A 20,627-nucleotide genomic window follows, 5' to 3' on the forward strand; every position below is an offset into this window, starting at 1 on the left:
GCCCTACCTCACCGAGGTGTTTGTGAAACTAAATACCCTGAAGCCTGAAAGGTGCTCAGATACTACAGTTGATGCAGGGACTTGAATTTCAGAGACAGACATCAGGAAAAGCTGGGCAAGGTATGACTGGTGTCTTGTGATGTGACACCCTGGGAATGGGGTGTGTCTGCTTTGGCCAGAGCCTGCCTCAGCTGCTCAGTTATTTCCTGGGTTGATTCTCCATGCAGGAAGTCACAGGGCTGCTTTGCTGAAGTCACAGGCCCTCTCACTTTGGGCAGTCCACATCCTTCTAGTTCCCTAGGGCTTCTCCATCCCTGCTTTCTGGAGCATTAGAATCACAGTAACCTGTTTTTTCCCCAAAGTCCCAGGTCCTTATCTCAGCCCCTGCCTTTCTCTTAGTCTTTATTTCCCCACCTCCACTCTCACATGTGCCTCCCCTCCACACACAAATACACAAGTCTGTTAGGCTGTTGCCAGTGTGTTGCTGCTAATAGCTTGGTTTGTTTTCAGAGTTCTGTGATCTGTGTGGAGCGGATGACAGTTTCTGGGAAATGCAGAGAGAAAAACACTGTGTCTGGTTTGAAACAAATGCCCTAGAAATGTCTAGGATCTGGTCTGGAGGCTTCCTTAGCATGCTGGGTGAAGGGGTGGTACTAAACTGGGCTGTGATGGTAGTGACACTGTGTTCAGGCTGCACTGGGATCATAGATATTGTAGGGCTGAAAAGGACCTCGAGAAGTCCTTTAGTAGTCTATTCCTCCCTGCTGAGGCAGAACCAAGTAAACCTAGACCATCCCTTACAGGTGTTTGTCTGACCTCTTACTAAAAACCTCCAGTGATGGGGATTCCACAACCTCCCTTGGATGTCTGTTCCAGAGATTAACTATCTTTATGGTTAGACTATTTTTCCTAATACCTAACCTAAATATTCCTTGCTGCAGATTAAGCCCATTATTTCTTGTCCTACCATCAGTGGACATGGAGCACAATTGATCACTGTTCTCTTTAGAACAGCCTTTAACATATTTGAATACTGTTAGTAGGTCCCTCTTTAGTTTTCTTCTTTTTTTTTTTTTTCAAACTAAACATGCCCAGTTTATTTTAACCTTTCCTTATAGGTGAGGTTTTCTAAACCGTTTATCATTTCTGATGCTCTCCTCTGGACTCTCCAGTTTGTCCACATCTTTCCTAAAGTGTGGCACCCAGAACTGGACACAGTATTCCAGCTGAGGTCTCCACAGTACCGCATAGAGTGGGACAGTTACTTCCTGTGTCATAATACAATGCTCCTATTCTACACCCCAGAATATTAGCCTTTTTCACAACTTCATCATATTGTTCACGTATATTCAATTTGTGATCCTCTGTAACCCACAGATCCTTTTCAGTAGTATTACCACCTACCCAGTTATTTTTGATTTTTCCCTCCTAAGTACTTGTCATTTATCTTTATTGAATTTTATCTTGTTGATTTCAGACCAATTCTCCAATTTGTCATAGTCATTTTGAATACTAAGTCTGTTCTCCGGAGTGCTAGCAACCCCTTCCAGCTTGGCATCATCTGCCAATTTTGTAAGCATACTTTCCACTCCATTACAGATTGATCCACTTGTGCCTGTTAGTCATTAACACACTGAGATCTTCCCAGTCTTATCTGATATTAAATAAGAACATAAGAACGGCCATACTGGGTCAGATCAGTGGTCCATCTAGCCCAGTATCCTGTCTTCTGACAGTGGCCAATGCCAGGTGCTTCAGAGGGAATGAACAGAACAGGCAATCATCAAGTGATCCGTCCCCTCCCAACTTCTGGCAAACAGAGGCTAGGGACATTCAGAACATGGTGTTGCATCTCTGCTGATCCTGACTAATAGACATTAATGGACCTATCCTCCAGGAACTTATCTAGTTCTTTTTTGAACCCTGTTATAGTTTTGGCTTTCACAACACCCCCTAGCAAGGAGTCCCACAGGTTGACCGTGTGTTGTGTGAAGAAGTACTTCCTTTTGTTTGTTTTAAACCTGCTGCCTGTTAATTTCATTGAGGGACCCCTAGTTCTTGTGTTATGTGAAGGAGTAAATAACATTTCCTTATTCGCTTTCTCCGCACCAGTCAAGATTTTATAGATCTCTACTGTATCATCCCCCCTTAGTCATCTCTTTTTGAAGGTGAAAAGTTCCAGTCTTTTTAAACTCTCCTCATACAAAAGGAGTTCCATACCCCTAATCATTTTGGTTGCTCTCCTCTGTACCTTTTCCAATTCTAACATATCTTTTTTGATATGGGGTGACCAGATCTGGATGCAGTATTCAAGATATGGGCAGACCACGGATTTATATAGAGGCACTGTGATATTTTATGTCTTATTATCTATCCCTTTCCTAATGGTTCCTATCATTCTGTTAGCTTTTTTGACTGCTGCTGCACATTGAGCAGATGTTTTCAGAGAACTATCCATGAGTCCAAGATCTCTTGCGTGAGTGGTAACAGCTAATGTAGACCCCATCATTTTGTATGTATAGCTAAATTACGTTTCCCAATATGCATTACTTTGCATTTATGAAAGAAATGATATTCCATATTATGAAAACTGTGGCACTTATCTGCCTTAGGGAAAAACTCACTGAAAAGAACCCTGCAGCCAAATGGAACATGTGCATGGATAGTTCTGCTGGTCCAGTTGCCCAGTTTCGTACTGCTATGTGCATTTCTAAAGCATCCTCCATTGTAGTGGTAACTGTAGCGCAGGAGCCTTGTGTCTGCTCTAGTCTGGCAATTCTAACAATTACTCCTGTGCCACTGTGCACATGCAGAATTCATGTCCCCTGCAGATTTCTTTGCTTCCCCACAGAAAATGATGGGGAAGCAAATGGAAGCCGCAATAGCGGTCATGCGCCCCTCCCCAGCAGCGTTGGTGCATTGTTTTGGGTGCCTAAAGCAGCTGGCAGAGAAGTAAATCACAACCGGGAGGGGTGGCAGGGGACGCTCCAGCCAGTGGCTCCTACCCTGCGCTGGGCTCAGTTGCTAGTCCCCGCTGGGTTGGAGAGGATGGGATGGGATTGCCTCTTCCCCTGCAAGGAATGGTGGGGCTGGGTCAGACCCACCCCCAGTAACTTCCGGAGCTGCAGGAACCTCTGCCCCCATTGCTCCTCAGCTATGGGGGGAGGGGTCACTGTACAGGTAGCTGTTCCCCCAGCCACCCAACTCCCCATGCATCTGAACCTCCTCATACGCAGACCCCCCACACTGAGCCTTATCCCACAACACCCAGACCCCGCACTGAGTCCCAACCAGCTACACCTGGATCTCCACCCCACCAAGCCCCACTCCACCACGATCCAGACCCCCCACACTGAGCCCCCCAGACCCACACTCCCCTTGCTGTGCCCCATCCCCAGACCCCCCAATGAGCCCCAACTACCTTCATCTGGACCCACAAGTGCCAACTTTCCAAAGTGCTGGGGGGTGCTCAACCCCTGGCTCTACCCCATGCCCTGCCCCCATTCCACCCTTTCCCCCCATGCTTTGCCCCCACTCCACCCCTGCCCCACTTCTTCCCTCCACCCCCTCCCCTGAGCATGCAGCATCTTTGCTCCTCCCCCCAGCCTCCTGCATGCAGTGAAACAGCTGACAGTGGTGGGTGGGAGGGGGAGGCGCTGATTCACAGGGCCTGCTGGTGGGTGGGAGGCACTGGGGGGTTAGGCGGGAGTTGATGGGGGGCTGCCGGTGCATGCTCAGCACTCACCATTTTCCCCCCATGTGTGCTCCAGTTCCAGTGCACGCACAGAGTCGGCGCCTATGCCTGGACTCTCCGGCAGAGTCCCATTCCCTCTGCACTCAGAGCCCCCCAACGAGCCCCTGTGCTTACAGATCCTCTCTGCACCCAGACCCCCCACGGAGCTGTCCATACCCAGATTGCCCCACACAAAATCCTCTCACCCCAGACCGGGATCCCCCGATACTAAGCCCCTCCACACTCGGATTCTGCTGGGCTGAGCCTGATTGCTCCACATCTGGATCAGGGGCCAGGGTTGGGCATGCATGTGAGACTCTGTCCCTCTTGCTTCTGATCTTGGTGCAACTGGCGTGGAGGGGGAGGCCCAGCCCTTGCGCTGTATCAGGGTTGGGTGCAGCCTCACCACCAAGTCCATGTGAGGCTGGAGGGTGATCTCCCACCTCCATGCAGCCGGTGACCTGTGCTCCCCACTGCTATGCTGGAGCTTCCACATTTATTTATTGACAAATAAAATATGCAGAATTTTAAAATATTGTGCACAGAATTTTTAATTTTTTTCATAATTTTGTATTGTCTGATGACTTTGCCACCTCACTATTTACCCCTTTTTCCAGGTAGCACTGTCTGTAAAATTCCTTATTTAAAACAAATGTCAGCCAGACCTGACAGAGCATAAAAGGATCTTATGATGAATGCATCTGGTATGAATAAGCAAACTCTGTAGTCATTCCTTATCTGGTACGGAAGTACATAACCTGGTGTCAGGAGTAAAAGTAAGAGCAGAAATGGAAAAAAGCAACAAATGTAGCAGACAGACGGAACAGCAACAAAGGTTGTGGGATCTCATCAACATGCCACTCTTCAGTGCCCCAGAGAACTTCAGCTTTGACAAACCTTCACAATGGACAGACTGGAAACAATATTTTACAAGATTTTGCATTGGTACCAAGCCGCACAAAGAAACTGGAGATATACAGTTATCTTTAATTTATGCTTTGGGAAGCAGGCGGATCATAGCTTTACATCCTTTGACTTTACTGAAGACAAGTCACAAAGATGACTATGAAAGGGTTCTGGCTATGTGTGATGCATACAGTTTATACTCAGAGAAATGTGGCTTATCAAGAGCATGTTTTCACTAGAGAATTAAAGAAATGGGAAAATGTATGTTTTATAAGAGCTCTGCATACATTGGCTGAAAACTGTGATTTGGGGAATGCAAAAATATGAGCATATCAGAGACAGGCTGGCTATTGGGTTAACAGATAAAAAACGTTCACAGCAGCTACAACTGAAGACATATTTAACCCTAGCCACAGCTATACAGAGTGCAAAGCATTCTGAGCTGGGACAGCAAAACCTAGAGCAACTTGACAAACTTGAAAAACAAGAAACGAGCTTAGAAACTGTAAACAGACACTTGAGTGTTAAACGTCATTACTATAGTCATTACTATAAAACCGCTGAGGCAAGGAGAGAGAACTCCCAGGCTAAGAGGGACAAATTCCAGCCTACATGAACAAGGTGTGGAAAAAGTCATATCCCAAGAGATGATGCATGTCCATCCAGAGGCACATGGTGTAATACATGCGTGAAATATGGACAGTTTGCAACCGTTTGCCACATTAAAGCAGTCAGGGAATTGACCCATACTACAGACAATCAAGAGCCATTGTTTCTGGGATCTACCACTTGTGATGCCATAGAGCCTGCCTGGAGAGTGAAACTGAATATTCATGGCAAGACTAACGAGGAGTCCTTGTGGCACCTTAGAGACAAACAAATTTATTTGGGCATAAGCTTTCATGGGCTTGAACCCACTTCATCAGATGCATGGAGTGGAAAATTCAGGAGCAGGTATAAATACATGAAAGGATGGGCATTGCCTTACCAAGTGTGACGTCAGTCTAACGACTATTTACTTTAAAATTGACTCAGGAGTTGATGTCACAGGCATGAGAAGGGACTTACAGTCACTTTAAACCCCTCCCAGAACTGAAGTCACCTGACAACTCTGACTAGCCTTGGAGGTATTATGAATCACATGGGCCAGTTCATGACAGAAACAATTTACAAAGACAAAATCTGTGCATTCATAGTTAGGGCCCTATCAAATTCACGGCCATGAAAAATGCATCATGGACTGTGAAATCTGGTCTCCCCCCGTGAAATTTGGTCTTTTGTGTGCTTTTACCTCTGGGTGGTGGGTATAATAGGCATGGGGAGGCTCTGCCAAACCCCCAGTTGCAGGGCTTTGGGGGGAAGTTTTTGATTTATTATGCCCCATGCAGGCTCCAGGATGGCTGAAGAGGTGGTATGTGCTATTCAGCTTCACGGGTTCATCAGTAATCTCCCTGGACTACTGATGAACCTGGGAAGCTGAGTAGCAAATACTGCCTCCTTAGCTGCCCTGGAACCTGCATGGGGCATATCAAAAGCTTCTTCCGGACCAGAGCTGCTTTCCCCCAGGCAGTTTGGGATCTGGGAAGGGGAGGCGCGGCATGGCTGCAACTGGCCCAGGACTCTTCTGGGCAGGTGTGGGGGGAGAGATCGGGGCTTTGGATGGCCCGGGGATCCTCTGGCCACGTGGGGGGATGCTTGGGGCTCCAGCCGGCCCAGGGCTCCTCTGGCCGAGGTGTGGGGGCATCTCAGGCTTCCGGCTGCGAGGGGGTGGGAGAGGGTCTTGGGGCTCCAGCCCTGGGGTGGGGGCGGCGAAAGGGGCAGAGCCGGGACAAGCCTCCCCAAAGGGGGACTCCACCCGCCGCCCATGCTTTTACCCTCTACTATACAGATTTCATGGGGGAGACCAGTGTTTCTCACATTGGGGGGCCTGACCCAAAAGGAGTTGCAGGGGGGCCACAAGGTTATTTTAGGGCGGTTGCGGTATTGCCACTCTTACTTCTGTGCTGCCTCAAGAGCTGGGTGGCTGGAGAACGGCGGCTGTTGGCCAGGTGCCCAGCTCTGAAGGCAGCGCCCCGCCAGCGACAGTGCAGAAATAAAGGTAGCAATACCATACCATGCCACCCTTTACTTCTGCGCTGCTACCTTCAGAGCCGGGTGGCTGGAGAGTGACGGCTGCTGACTGAGGGCCCAGCTCTGCAGGGAGCAGCGCAGAAGTAAGGGTGGCAATACCATCCCATGCCATCCTTACTTCTGCGCTGGTGCTGGCGGTGGCCGGCCCGCAGCCGCCGCTCTCCAGCTGCCCAGCTCTGAAGGCAGCGCTGCCGCCAGCAGCAGTTTAGAAATAAGGGTAGCAGTACCGCCACCCCGCTACAATAACCCTGTGACTCCCCCACCCCCCTCCAACTCATTTTTGGGTCAGGATCCCTACAGTTACAACACCGTGAAATTTCAGATTTAAATAGCTGAAATCATGAATTTTATGATGTTTAAAATCCTATGGCCATGCAATTGGCCAAAATGGACCGTGAATTTGGTAGGGCCTTATTTATAGTGCATATGGTCAAAGACCAACAACTGTTTGCCCTCTACCAGACTCCTGTATCCCACTGGTCTGGGTCTGTCACATATCCCTCCCGCCTGCTCAACGTCAAGGGGTTGGGCAGCTTGGGATGCCAGACAGTGCACACGTGACAAGCCATCGGCGTTGCCATGACGGCTCCCTGCGCTGTGTTGCACACGGAACTGGAAAGGTTGGAGGGATAAGAACCATCTGGTCACCTTTGTGTTCTTCTCCTTGTTCCGCTGCATCCATTGAAGAGGGGCATGGTCGGTCACGAGGACAAATCTGCGCCCGAGCAGGTAGTAGCGCAATGTTTCCATGGCCCATTTTACAGCAAGGCGTTCTCTCTCCACCACTGCATATTTTTGTTTCCTTTGAAGGAGTTTCCGACTGAGGTATAGAATTGGGTGTTCCTCCTCCCCGACCATCTGTGATAGAACGGCCCCCAACCCTACTTCCGATGCATCCGTCTGCAGGATAAACTCCTTGGTGAAATCAGGGGCTATCAGTACGGGGTTATTGCAGAGGGCAGTCCGTAGGTCTGTGAATGCTTCCTCTGCTGCGTCAGACCATCTCACCAGATCAGGTCCACGGGCTTTCACTAGGTCTGTCAGGGGGCTTGCCCTTGTGGCAAAGTGGGGGTAAATCGTTGGTAATACCCCACCACACCTAGGAACGCCCGGACTTGTTTCTTGCGACTTGGTTGGGGCCAATTTTGGATGACCTCTAACTTGTTCACTTGGGGTTTTACCAGACCTTTCCCCACAATGTAGCCAAGATATTTGGCCTCTGTAAACCCTACAGCGCACTTGGCAGGGTTAGCTGTAAGGCCAGCTCGCCTGAAGGTATCGAGGACTGCCTCCACCTTCTCCAGGTGGGTTTCCCAGTTGGGGTATGAATGACCACATCGTCCAAATAGGCAGCAGCATAACTGTTATGCGGGCATAATAGCTTGTCTATGAGGCGCTGGAAGGTAGCTGGGGCCCCATGTAGTCCAAAAGGGAGGACAGTATATTGAAAAAGACCCTCTGGTGTAGAGAACGCAGTCTTTTCCTTTGCGTCTTCTGCAAGAGGAATCTGCCAGTACCCCTAGTGTCAAGTCTAGGGTAGTCAAGTACCGGGCATTACCCAGACGGTCCACTGGCTCATCTATGCAAGGTATGGGGTACGCGTCGAACTGGGATACTTCGTTTAGTCGCCGGAAGTCGTTGCAAAATCTTGTGGTGCCATCAGGTTTGGGCACCAGCACGATCGGGCTGGACCACTGACTGTGGGATTCTTCGATGATCCCCAACTCCAGCATTTTTTTTACTTCTGCTTTTATTTCCTCCCTTTTTGCTGCTGGCACCCGATAGGGCCTCATTGTTACTCTGGCCCCAGGGTTCGTGACGATGTGGTGATATGTCTCTGTTGTTCGACCCGGTTTTGTCGAGAACACGTCTTGGTTCCGGAAGATCATCTCAGACACCTCATTCTTCTTGTCTCGTGTTAAATCGGGAGACACTCTCACCTGTTTGGAAGGCTTGTTTTCCTGGGTTAGGTCTTTTTGGACCGTTGTGCATGCCTCTTGTGCATGCCAGGGTTTCAGAAGGTTAATGTGATAAATCTGTTCTTGTTTTCTGCGTCCTGGCTGCCGCACCTTGTAGGTTACTTCCCCCACGGGTTCAACCACCTCATAGGGCCCCTGCCATTGGGCCAGAAGCTTGCTTTCTGCCGTGGGTACCAACACCATAACCCGATCCCCTGGTTGGAACAGTCGTACTTTTGCCTGGTGATTGTAATGGGTTCGCTGGGCCTCCTGTGCCTTCTCCAAATGTTCCCGTACAATAGGGGTAACCCGGGCTATCCGGTCTCGCATCTGCATTACATGCTCTATTATATTTCTCCCCTCATTGGGTTCCTCTTCCCAGATCTCTTTGGCGATATCTAGTATGCCACGGGGGTGATGCCCATATAATAACTCGAAGGGGGAAAACCCAGTTGAGGCCTGTGGTACCTCCTGGATAGCGAACATAAGGTAGGGTAGTAGGGTGTCCCAATCCTTCCCATCCCGACTTACCACCTTCCTTATCATAGCCTTGAGGGTTCGGTTAAACCTTTCTACCAACCCATCAGTCTGTGGATGGTAGACCGAAGTTCTCAGGGTATGTATATGGAGCAGCGTACAGAGGTCCTTCATTAGCTTCGACATAAATGGGGTTCCTTGGTCGGTTAATATCTCCTTCGGTAGCCCCATTCGGGCAAAGATCCCCACCAGCTCTTTGGCTATAGTTTTAGAGGCTGTGTTCCGCAGGGGGACGGCTTCTGGGTAGCGAGTAGCATAGTCCAAAACAAGAAGTATATATTGGTGGCCCCTAGCCGCTTCTCCAGGGGTCCCACTAGGTCCATGGCTATTCGCTCAAAGGGGACCTCTATGATGGGAAGGGGTACTAAAGGTGCCCTCAAGTGGGGACGGGGAGTGTGCAACTGACACTCCGGGCAGGAGGCACAGTACCTCCGCACTTCTTCATGTACTCCGGGCCAGAAGAACCGTCATAGGACTCGTGCCAGGGTCTTCTCTACCCCCAAATGCCCCCCAAAAAGATGACTATGAGCAAGACTTAATACAGCGTTCTGGTGTTTTTGAGGTACTAGGATCTGCTGTACCTTCTGCCTCTGTACTGGTGCAACCCGGTGTAAGAGATCCTTCTTCATTATGAAGTAGGGTCCTGGTCCCTGGGTTTTTCCTTCCACGGGGACCCCATCTATTTCAGTCACCTCCTTCCTAATGTTGTCATACCTTGGGTCTTCTGCCTGGTCCCGTCCAAAATTTCCTCTCCCGGGGCTAATCTGCCAAAGATCTAGGGGCCCAGTCTCTGTTGCCTCTATTGGTTCAGAAGCATTAGGGTGGGGGTCAGACTCAGGTGCTTCTCCCTCCTGCGTGGCCTCCTTTTCAGCTGCGCGGGTCCGCCTACCTACAAGAGCGACCCTCTGGCTTTGGGTCAGTATCCGGGTTCCCAAGGCCTTAGCTGCCCTTCTTTCCCTTTTTTTCTTTCTACCCTGTCTGGGAGTGGAGAACAAATCTGGGGATATTTCAGAGAAGATTGGGGGTTGACAGTCTGCTGTGGATGCCTCACCAATTTTAGGGTCCCCATCTTTCTCCAATCCCCCTACTGGGACTAAGTTTCCAAACCCTGGGAAGTTCCTCCCTATGAGCACCGGGTATGGGAGTTTAGGGACTACACCTGCTGCTACCTCAGTAGTGTTCCCTTGGATCTCGATTTTTACTGGGATGGTGGGGTAGTAACTAACTGTCCCATGGACACATGTTATCCCCGTATGTTTAGCCTGCAGCAGCTGACTACGCTTCACGAGCTTCCCTGAGATAAGCGTGATAGCACTCCCCGAATCAACCAGTGCCGTGGTCCCTACCCCATTTAGTTTCACTGGTCAGGTATACATATGTGGGGTTAGTGAGACCCCCACAAGGTGGATTAGGGAGCATGGATCTGCCCAGTTCCCCAGGTTACACTGCATAGGCTCCTCAGCATTGGGACACTGTGCAGCTATGTGTCCCCACTCCCCGCAGGCATAACATCTGTATGGAGCCCTAGGCGTTCCCCAGTCTCTTGGTTTGGGCAGTCTAACATCACGATCCTCTTCTCCCTCAGTGCTCCGACTCTTTGTGGCCTCTAATGGGCCTTCAGCCGCTCTCTTTTTCCACCTGGGCCCTCCTGGTGGCCCAGTCACCCGAACTTTAGGGCTTGGTGCTGCTAGTTTAACCCGGGGTGCCTCTTCCTTAACTGGTCGGGTCAGCTCCCTCGCTGTCCTTCGCCTCTCTACCAGGGCGACAACCTCGTCATAGGTGGAGGGTTCGTTCTGGCTTACCCAGGCACGAAGGTCTGGTGGTAGTCCCCTCATGTATCGGTCGATGACCAGAACTGCTAGTATCTCTTCCGGACTCCGGGACTCTGTTTGCAACCACTTTCGTGCGAGATGGATGAGGTCATACAATTGGGACCGCGGGGTTTTGTCTTCCTGGTACCTCCAACCGTGACACTGCTGGGCCCGCACTGCTGTCGTTACCCCAGATCTGGCCAGGATCTCTGCTTTCAGCTGGGGGTAGTCTGCCGCAGCCTCTTCAGGCAGATCATGGTAGGCCTTCTGGGCCTCCCCGCACAGGAATGGGGCAAGGATGCCAGACCACTGATCTCGAGGCCAGGCCTCCCGTAGGGCTGTCCTCTCAAAGGCCAGAAGGTATGCCTCTACATCATCCTCCCGTCATTTTCTGCAGCCAATGGCTGGCCTGTATGAGCCGCGTCCCATCATGGCTGCGAATTAGCTCTGTAAGGGACTTTACCTGGTTTACCAGTTCCCGCAACATAGCTCGGTCTTGAGCAGCCTGGTCCATCAGCAGGCGATTAGTCTCTTGCTGCAGCCGCACTGCCTCCTGTTGGGTGGCTGCCTGGACACGGGTAGCCTCCTGCTGGGCCGCCGTAGCTTGTATCAGTGCCCGCACTACGTAATCCATTGTGTTGAAAAAAAAAAAAAAAAAAAACCCTCTCCTTTTTTTTGTTTGTTTTTTGTTTAAGTCACCCTCCTTCTTCCGCCGCACTGTGCACCCCAATATCCCACTCCTGACACCAGTGTGACAAAGTTCCTCCTCTATCTTGGTGGGTCCTGCACTTATTGGCGGATTTTCTTGCCTCAGAGATTCACCATGTGGGTTGGGGAACAGCCCAGAGACCTTCCCCTCTGGGAGAACCCACAGTCCAGGTCAATTGGGAGGTTTGGGGGGAACCCGGGCCCGCCCTCTACTCCGGGTTCCAGCCCAGGGCCCTGTGGACTGCAGCTGTCTATAGTGCCTCCTGTAACAGCTGCATGACAGCTACAACTCCCTGGGCTACTTCCCCATGGCCTCCTCCAAACACCTTCCTTATTCTCACCCCAGGACCTTCCTCCTGGTGTCTGATAATGCTTGTGCTCCTCAGTCCTCCAGCAGCACACCCTCTCACTCTCAGCTCCTTGCGCCTCTTGCTCCCAGCTCCTCACACTCCCACCACAAACTGAAGTGAGCTCCTTTTTAAAACCCAGGTGTCCTGATTAGCCTGCCTTAATTGATTCTAGAAGCTTCTTCTTAATTGGCTCCAGGTGTCCTAATTAGCCTGCCTGCCTTAATTGGTTCTAGCAGGTTCCTGATTACTTTAGTGCAGCCCCTGCTCTGGTCACCCAGGGAACAGAAAACTACTCATCCAGTGACCAGTATATTTGCCCTCTACCAGACTCCTGTACCCCACTGGTCTGGGTCTGTCACACAACCTTCTCAGCTACAGTATGGCAGCTACAATGGGCCTAATGAGAAAGGTAGAAGAACTTGATGTAAGATTTGATATTGGACATTTGAAGGGATATCCAGTACAAATCAACTTAAGAGACAATGGCAATGCTGACCCATACAGTGCACAAACACTCCTACCACTGAGACCTTGGACGAGACTAACTGCAGATTTATGAAAATTCAGGGTGTTACCCGGGGTTCCCTAAACCCAAAGCTCTTGGTAACTTTACTGTCTGCGAGGTGGTATCAGGAAATAAACCAAAGGAGATGCAGCACCTCTCTGCTATGTGGTTGGCACAAGTCCCAGAAAGTCGAGTACTTTCACTTGAAGCCTTCACTTTATTAGTCTCCAGCACTCTCACAAGAATGCATTTCCTCCAAGTAACGGCTTTATTTAGTTCCAAGAGCATATACACACAATAGATTATAGAGCACCCCCAAACAATAGTTACCTATGGTCTGGAGGGCTCAAACAACATGGTTCAAGTGGCCAGCTATCCACCTGTCTTCGGAGATGTCCAAAAGGTATTCTTCAGACCTGTCTACCACTTTTATGTTAGTAACTAGTACATTTACATCAACAACATGTCAATCAAAAAAACCCAACACATTAAGCAAGCACTTTTTAAGCAGTTAGTGATACAGATGTGTTTTTGCAGCGTCTGCAGTCTCATGGGCCCCAACACACACACACACACACACACACACACCAGAAGTCAAATACAGATAGACTTCCTGTTTTTCACAGACACTTACTCCAGCATATCAGGGAGGACATAGAGTCAGGCTCACTCCTTGTGATCATCCCTCCCTCCCGGCTTTGCCTTAGTTAGGGTAAGTTCCTGCAAAGGGTTACTACATAGCTACTCTTGGCAATAAGCAAAATAATCAATATTCCAGTACTGGCAGTGGCTTGGGCACCCATCTGGTTGCTAAAAATGCCCTTCTACAAGAGGACATCATTACCTGGTTGTAGTGGACTATTTTTCCAGATATACAGGAACAATGTACTTGAAAGCAGGGCTGTCCCTACCCATTTTGATGCCCTACACAGCCCCCCTGTGGGGTGGTGGTGGTCCCAGGCCTCTCTGGGGGGGCAGGAGCAGGCTTGGGGGGCAGGGGGGAAACCGCCCACAGCATGAGCCGGCAGAGTGGAGTGGGTTGGGGCCAGGTCACTCCGCTTCTTGCCGCCCGTTGAGTGCAGGGCAGGCCTGACCCCTGCTGCAGTCCTCAGGGGACGGGGGGGAGTGGGGGCAGGGCAGGGGCGGAGGAGGGGCAGGAAGAGGCGGGGCAGGGCTGGGGCGGAGCAGGGGCGGGGGCCATGGGCAAGAGGCGGAGCAGGGCCTGGAACAGCACGCAGCTGCATAGGGCACCAGGAAATTTGTTTCCTGGTACCCTACATAGCTGTGTACTTTGCGTACGGGAAAGGACGGCCTTGCTTGAAGGACATAACATGTTGCAGTGTTATTGAGAAACTGAAGTGCACTTTTGCTCATTTCAGTGTTTCAGAACAACTAGTGACGGACAGTGGCCCACGGGTTCATTGCATCAGAATTCAAGTCATTCCATATGAAATATAGTTTTGATCATATCAGCAACTCACATCACCCACAAACAAATGGAGAAGGTGAGAGAGCTGTACAGACAGTCAGGAAAATCCTACAACAGAAACATCCATTCCTTGCTCTTCTGCGTTACAGAGCAGCACCAATAGCAGCTACTGGATATAGTCCAGCACAGCTCCTGATGAAGCTACTGTTCCAGCTTTGGGAAAGAACATATTTCCAGAGTGGCCAGACATGAAGAGAGTAGTCAAATCGGATAAAAAGACTAAAAGAGATTATGAACACTTCTACAACAAATGTCATGCAGCAAACTGCCAGGTCTAGAACCTGGTGACCATGTTTACGTCTAATAGGATGGACAACTTCAGCTGCCATGAAGAAAAAGAATTCAGCATCAAGATCATATGTGATTGAGACTGACAATGGAGAGTTCAATAGAAACAGTTGACATCTACACTTTGTTCCTCAGAAAGAACAATTAGTGTAGCAAACTCTACAGATGGTAGATGCAGAATAAGAAGATGACAACTCAAGGATACCAACCAACCACAGCTAGTCATAGCATCTAATGGACATCCAGGTGACCAAGTCGTTATGCATTCGAGTTGTGTAATTAAAAAACTAGTATGATTCAGAGACACTTAACAGACTGATCCATACTGAACTTCAAAGACCGTAATAATGTAAATATTGTAAATGGTAGAAATGTAGAACTTAAAGGGGGAGATGTAATGGAATGCTAAACTGTGTTATACTGTTTAGCCTCTAGGTGGTACTGTGTGTAAAATACCTGATTTAAATAAACCTCAGCCCAGGGCAGTCCTTATCCATACACAAAATACCAGGAAATTTGTGGCACCAAATTTCCTGGTGCCCTACGCAGCTGCGTGCTGCTCCAGCCCCTGCTCCACCTCTTCCCCGTGGCCCCTGCCCTGCCCCTTCCTGCCCCTCCTCCGCCCCCACTCCACTCCTTCCCCAAAGCCACCGCCCCTGCTCCACCCCAGCCCCGCCTCTTCCCGCCCCTGCTCCGCGCACACTCCACCCCTTCCCCTGGGGACTGCAGCGGGGGTCGGGCCTGCCCTGCACTCAACGGGCGGCGGTAAGTGGAGCGGCCCGGCCCCAGACCCCGAAGTCCCAAGGCTGGGAGCCGGGGGAGCAGAGTGGAGTGGGCTGGAGCCAGGTCACTCCACTTCCCGTTGCCTTGTGAGTGCGAGGTCAGGCCTGCCCTGCACTCACCGGGCGGCAGGAAGTGGAGCAACCTGGCCCCAACCCGCTCTGCCGCCTCGTGCTGGGGGGCAGTTCCCCCCTGCCCACCAAGCAGGGCCGTCCCTACCTATACGCAAAGTATGCAGCTGCGTAGAGCACCAGGGAATTTGGGGCACCACATTTCCTGGTGCTCTGCACAGCTGCGTGATGCTCCAGCCCCTGCTCCGCCTCGTCCCCATGGCCCCCAGCCCCGCCTCTTCCCACCCCTTCCCCAAAGCCCCCACCCCTGCTCCGCCCCAGACCCACCCCCACTCCCCTGAGGACTGCTGCAGGGGTCGGGCCTGCACTTGCCGGCAGCGGTAAGTGCAGCGACCCGGCCCCAGCCTGCTCTGCTTTGCCGGCGAGTGCTGAGGGGCGGTTCCCCCCTGCCCCTTAAGGCTGGGAGACAGGGGAGCAGAGTGGAGTGGGCTGGGGTGCGGTTTCCCCTCTGCACCCCCGCAGAGGCCTGGGGCCCACACAGCCCCCCCATGGGGGGGTTGCATAGGGCACCAAAATGGCTAGGGACACCACTGTCCCCAAGCCTGCTCCTGCCCCCCTGTGGAGGCCTGGGGCCTGCCCCTCCCCCCACAGAGGCCTGGTGCCGCCCCCCTGCGGGCTGGCTGCATAGGGGTCCAAAATGGCTGGGGACGGCCCTGCCTCAGCCATACCTGGCAGAGCACTAAAGGATCTTATGATTAGCACAGCTGGTGCATCTGGTGCAGACTCGGTAGCCAATCCATATCTGGTAGAAGCACATGACACCCTCTGTGCTGGGCAAGACAGTCCAGATAGCCTCTAGGTGGTGAATACTGACAACTGGATTGGGCCCACAGGAGCACTGGGGTTGGGCTCATACACCTCTGCTTATTCAGCAGTTAATTAGGTTTGACATTAAGCACACTTTGGAAAATGTGATGTTTGTCTTCTTGGGCTGTCAGAAGAGATGGGCTTCTGGAATCCAAAAACTCATTGGCCCAGGACTTTGAATCCATAAGGAGAACTAACTAAACTAGAGCCCTGGAGAAGGGAGTTTTACCTGTCAGCTACTGGCTAGAGGCAGACCCACCTCCATCTCAAGCTGTTACAGATCTGCATGACTAGCAGTGTTCTGCCATAGAATGCAGCTCCATTCAGATGTGTTCTGAAGATTTTAGAAATTCTTTGTCCTTTGAAGACAGCCTGAATGTTAGCTCCTTCAGTGATGACTAATGGGAAAGCTACCAACATCTTCATCTCCATGTCCTTTGAGGGATCAGGCAGTTTTTAGGCAGTGTATATGGGACAGGAGAGAGAGAGAAGGGTAATTAATGGCTTCAAAGATAAAAAGGCTCAGACTACATACCTAGTAAGCAATAAGGTCAACTCCAGAAGTCCTTGGTTCCAGGACTTTAGTTCTGAGGAAGCTCTTTGAAACAGAGACTGTCATTCACTAAATATTTGTACAGTGCCTAACACAACAGGGCCCAACCTGTTATCACCAAGCACCTGTTGGGGTTCCCCATGGAGTCTGAATGCAATTGGAGCCATGTGATTCAGCTGAGTGCCAGATACCGTGCTGCACTACAGTAGCTTTCTGGTGCCAGGACCTTCTCTGTCAGTGCAAAGAGCTCTCTTTAGAATTGTTAAAGAATACAGAAGTTGAGTTAGATATTTCCTGCTGTGTAGGAGGAAGGGAATATGAAGAGTTTTGTAGGGCAACCATCTCCTCACAGTGTAGGGTAACTATGCTGCCACCCCCATCTTCAGTTCCCTCCTGGTTCCCCTACTAACTTTCCACAGGTCAAGAATTTCAAACAAGATTTCCTTTCCAGGTTCTAATGTATTGGCTTTTTATAGTTTCCAGTGGGCCTCCAGTTCCAAAACTTCCTTCTCAACTAAGGGATTACACAGCCCTACTTCCAGGGTTTAGTGCTACACTTATCCCTCATCTCTTTAAATTAACCTCCCAGAGGTTCCACTGAAGCTAGCAAAAATCTTCAAGAAACAGAACTCAAAGCAGAAAATTTATAATAATGCTTTTTCCTGCAAGGCATATCTGCTAGGGTGCAACCCCGCTCCATAGCTTAGAGCCAAATCACCACATCTTAGTCCTAACTCCACTAAACTATCTTTCCTGATGCCTCAAGGACGCCTACAAGTCAGGCCTCTACTTCACCTGAAGTCATAAGAACATAAGAACGGCCATACCGGGTCAGACCAAAGGTCCATCTAGCCCAGTATCTTGTCTACCGACAGTGGCCAATGCCAGGTGCCCCAGAGGGAGTGGACCTAACAGGCCATGATCAAGTGATCTCTCTCCTGCCATCCATCTCCATCCTCTGACAAACAGAGGCTAGGGACACCATTCCTTACCCATCCTGGCTAATAGCCATTAATGGACTTAACCACCATGAATTTATCCAGTTCTCTTTTAAACTCTGTTACAGTCCTAGCCTTCACAACCTCCTCAGGCAAGGAGTTCCACAAGGTGACTGTGCGCTGCGTGAAGAACTACTTCCTTGTATTTGTTTTAAACCTGCTGCCTATTAATTTCATTTGGTGACCCCTAGTTCTTGTATTATGGGAATAAGTAAATAACTTTTCCTTCTCCACATCACTCATGATTTTATATACCTCTATCATATCCCCCCTTAGTCTCCTCCTTTCCAAGCTGAAGAGTCCTAGCCTCTTTAATCTCTCCTCATATGGGACCCGTTCCAAACCCCTAATCATTTTAGTTGCCCTTTTCTGAACCTTTTCTAGTGCCAGTATATCTTTTTTGAGATGAGGAGACCACATCTGTACGCAGTATTCGAGATGTGGGCGTACCATTGATTTATATAAGGGCAATAATATTTTCAGTCTTATTCTCTATCCCCTTTTTAATGATCCCTAACATCCTGTTTGCTTTTTTGACCGCCTCTGCACACTGCGTGGACATCTTCAGAGAACTATCCACGATGACTCCAAGATCTTTTTCCTGACTGGTTGTAGCTAAATTAGCCCCCATCATATTGTATGTATAGTTGGGGTTATTTTTTCCAATGTGCATTACTTTACATTTATCCACATTAAATTTCATTTGCCATTTTGTTGCCCAATCACTTAGTTTTGTGAGATCTTTTTGAAGTTCATCACAGTCTGCTTTGGTCTTAACTATCTTGAGCAGTTTAGTATCATCTGCAAACTTTGCCACCTCACTGTTTACCCCTTTCTCCAGATCATTTATAAACAAGTTGAATAGGATTGGTCCGAGGACTGACCCTTGGGGAACACCACTAGTTACCCCTCTCCATTCTGAGAATTTACCATTAATTCCTACCCTTTGTTCCGGGTCTTTTAACCAGTTCTCAATCCATGAAAGGACCTTCCCTTTTATCCCATGACAGCTTAATTTACGTAAGAGCCTTTGGTGAGGGACCTTGTCAAAGGCTTTCTGGAAATCTAAGTATACTATGTCCACTGGATCCCCCTTGTCCCCATGTTTGTTGACCCCTTCAAAGAACTCTAATAGATTAGTAAGACACGATTTCACTTTACAGAAACCATGTTGACTATTGCTCAACAGTTTATGTTTTTCTATGTGCCTGACAATTTTATTCTTAACTATTGTTTCGACTAATTTGCCCTGTACCGACGTTAGACTTACCGTTCTATAATTTCCGGGATCACCTCTAGAGCCCTTTTTAAATATTGGCGTTACATTAGCTAACTTCCAGTCATTGGGTACAGAAGCCGATTTAAAGAACAGGTTACAAACCTTAGTTAATAGTTCCGCAACTTCACATTTGAGTTCTTTCAGAACTCTTGGGTGAATGCCATCTGGTCCCGGTGACTTGTTAATGTTAAGTTTATCAATTAATTCCAAAACCTCCTCTAGTGACACTTCAATCTGTGACAGTTCCTCAGATTTGTCACCTACAAAAGCCGGCTCAGGTTTGGGAATCTCCCTAACATCCTCAGCCGTGAAGACTGAAGCAAAGAATCCATTTAGTTTCTCTGCAATGACTTTATCGTCTTTAAGCGCTCCTTTTGTATCTCGATCATCAAGGGGCCCCACTGGTTGTTTAGCAGGCTTCCTGCTTCTGATGTACTTAAAAAACATTTTGTTATTACCTTTGGAGTTTTTGGCTAGCTGTTCTTCAAACTCCTCTTTGGCTTTTCTTATTACATTCTTGCACTTAATTTGGCAGCGTTTATGCTCCTTTCTATTTGCCTCACTAGGATTTGACTTCCACTTTTTAAAGGAAGTCTTTTTATCTCTCACTGCTTCTTTTACATGGTTGTTAAGCCATGGTGGCTCTTTTTTAGTTCTTTTACTGTGTTTCTTAATTTGGGGTATACATTAAAGTTGGGCCTCTATTATGGCGTCTTTAAAAAGCGCCTATGCAGCTTGCAGGGTTTTCACTTTAGTCACTGTACTTTTTAATTTCTGTTTAACTAACCCCCTCATTTTTGCATAGTTCCCCCTTTTGAAATTAAATACCACAGTGTTGGGCTGTTGAGATGTTCTTCCCACCACAGGGATGTTGAATGCTATTGTATTATGGTCACTATTTCCAAGCGGTCCTGTTATAGTTACCTCTTGGACCAGCTCCTGCGCTCCACTCAGGACTAAATCTAGAGATGCCTCTCCCCTTGTGGATTCCCGTACAAGCTGCTCCATGAAGCAATAATTTAAAGTATCGAGAAATTTTATCTCTGCATTTCGTCCTGAAGTGAAATGTTCCCAGTCAATATGGGAATAATTGAAATCCCCCACTATTATTGGGTTCTTAATTTTGATAGCCTCTCTAATTTCCCTTAGCATTTCATCATCACTATCACTGTCCTGGTCAGGTGGTCTAGAATAGATCCCTAATGTTATATTCTTTTTAGAGCATGAAATTTCTATCCATAGAGATTCTATGGAACATGTGGATTCACTTAAGATTTTTACTTCATTTGATTCTACATTTTCTTTCACATATAGTGCCACTCCCCGCTCTGCACGACCTGTTCTGTCCTTCCGATATATTTTGTACCCCGGAATGATTGTGTCCCATTGATTGCTCTCAGTCCACCAGGTTTCTGTGATGCCTATTATATCAATATCCTCCTTTATCACAAGGCACTCTAGTTCACCCATCTTATTATTTAGACTTCTAGCATTTGTGTACAAGCACTTTAAAAACTTGTCACTGTTTATTTGTCTGCCCTTTTCTGATGTGTTAGATTCTTTTTTATGTGAATGTTTATCATCTGATCTGGCCCCTACTTTATCCTCTTCCATTCTCTGCTCCTGACTATAACCTGGAGATTCTCTATCATTAGACTCTCCCC

Source organism: Terrapene carolina, unplaced genomic scaffold (assembly GCF_002925995.2).
Source record: "Terrapene carolina triunguis isolate 2854851 unplaced genomic scaffold, T_m_triunguis-2.0 Scaffold32922, whole genome shotgun sequence".
NCBI lineage: Eukaryota > Metazoa > Chordata > Testudines > Emydidae > Terrapene > Terrapene triunguis.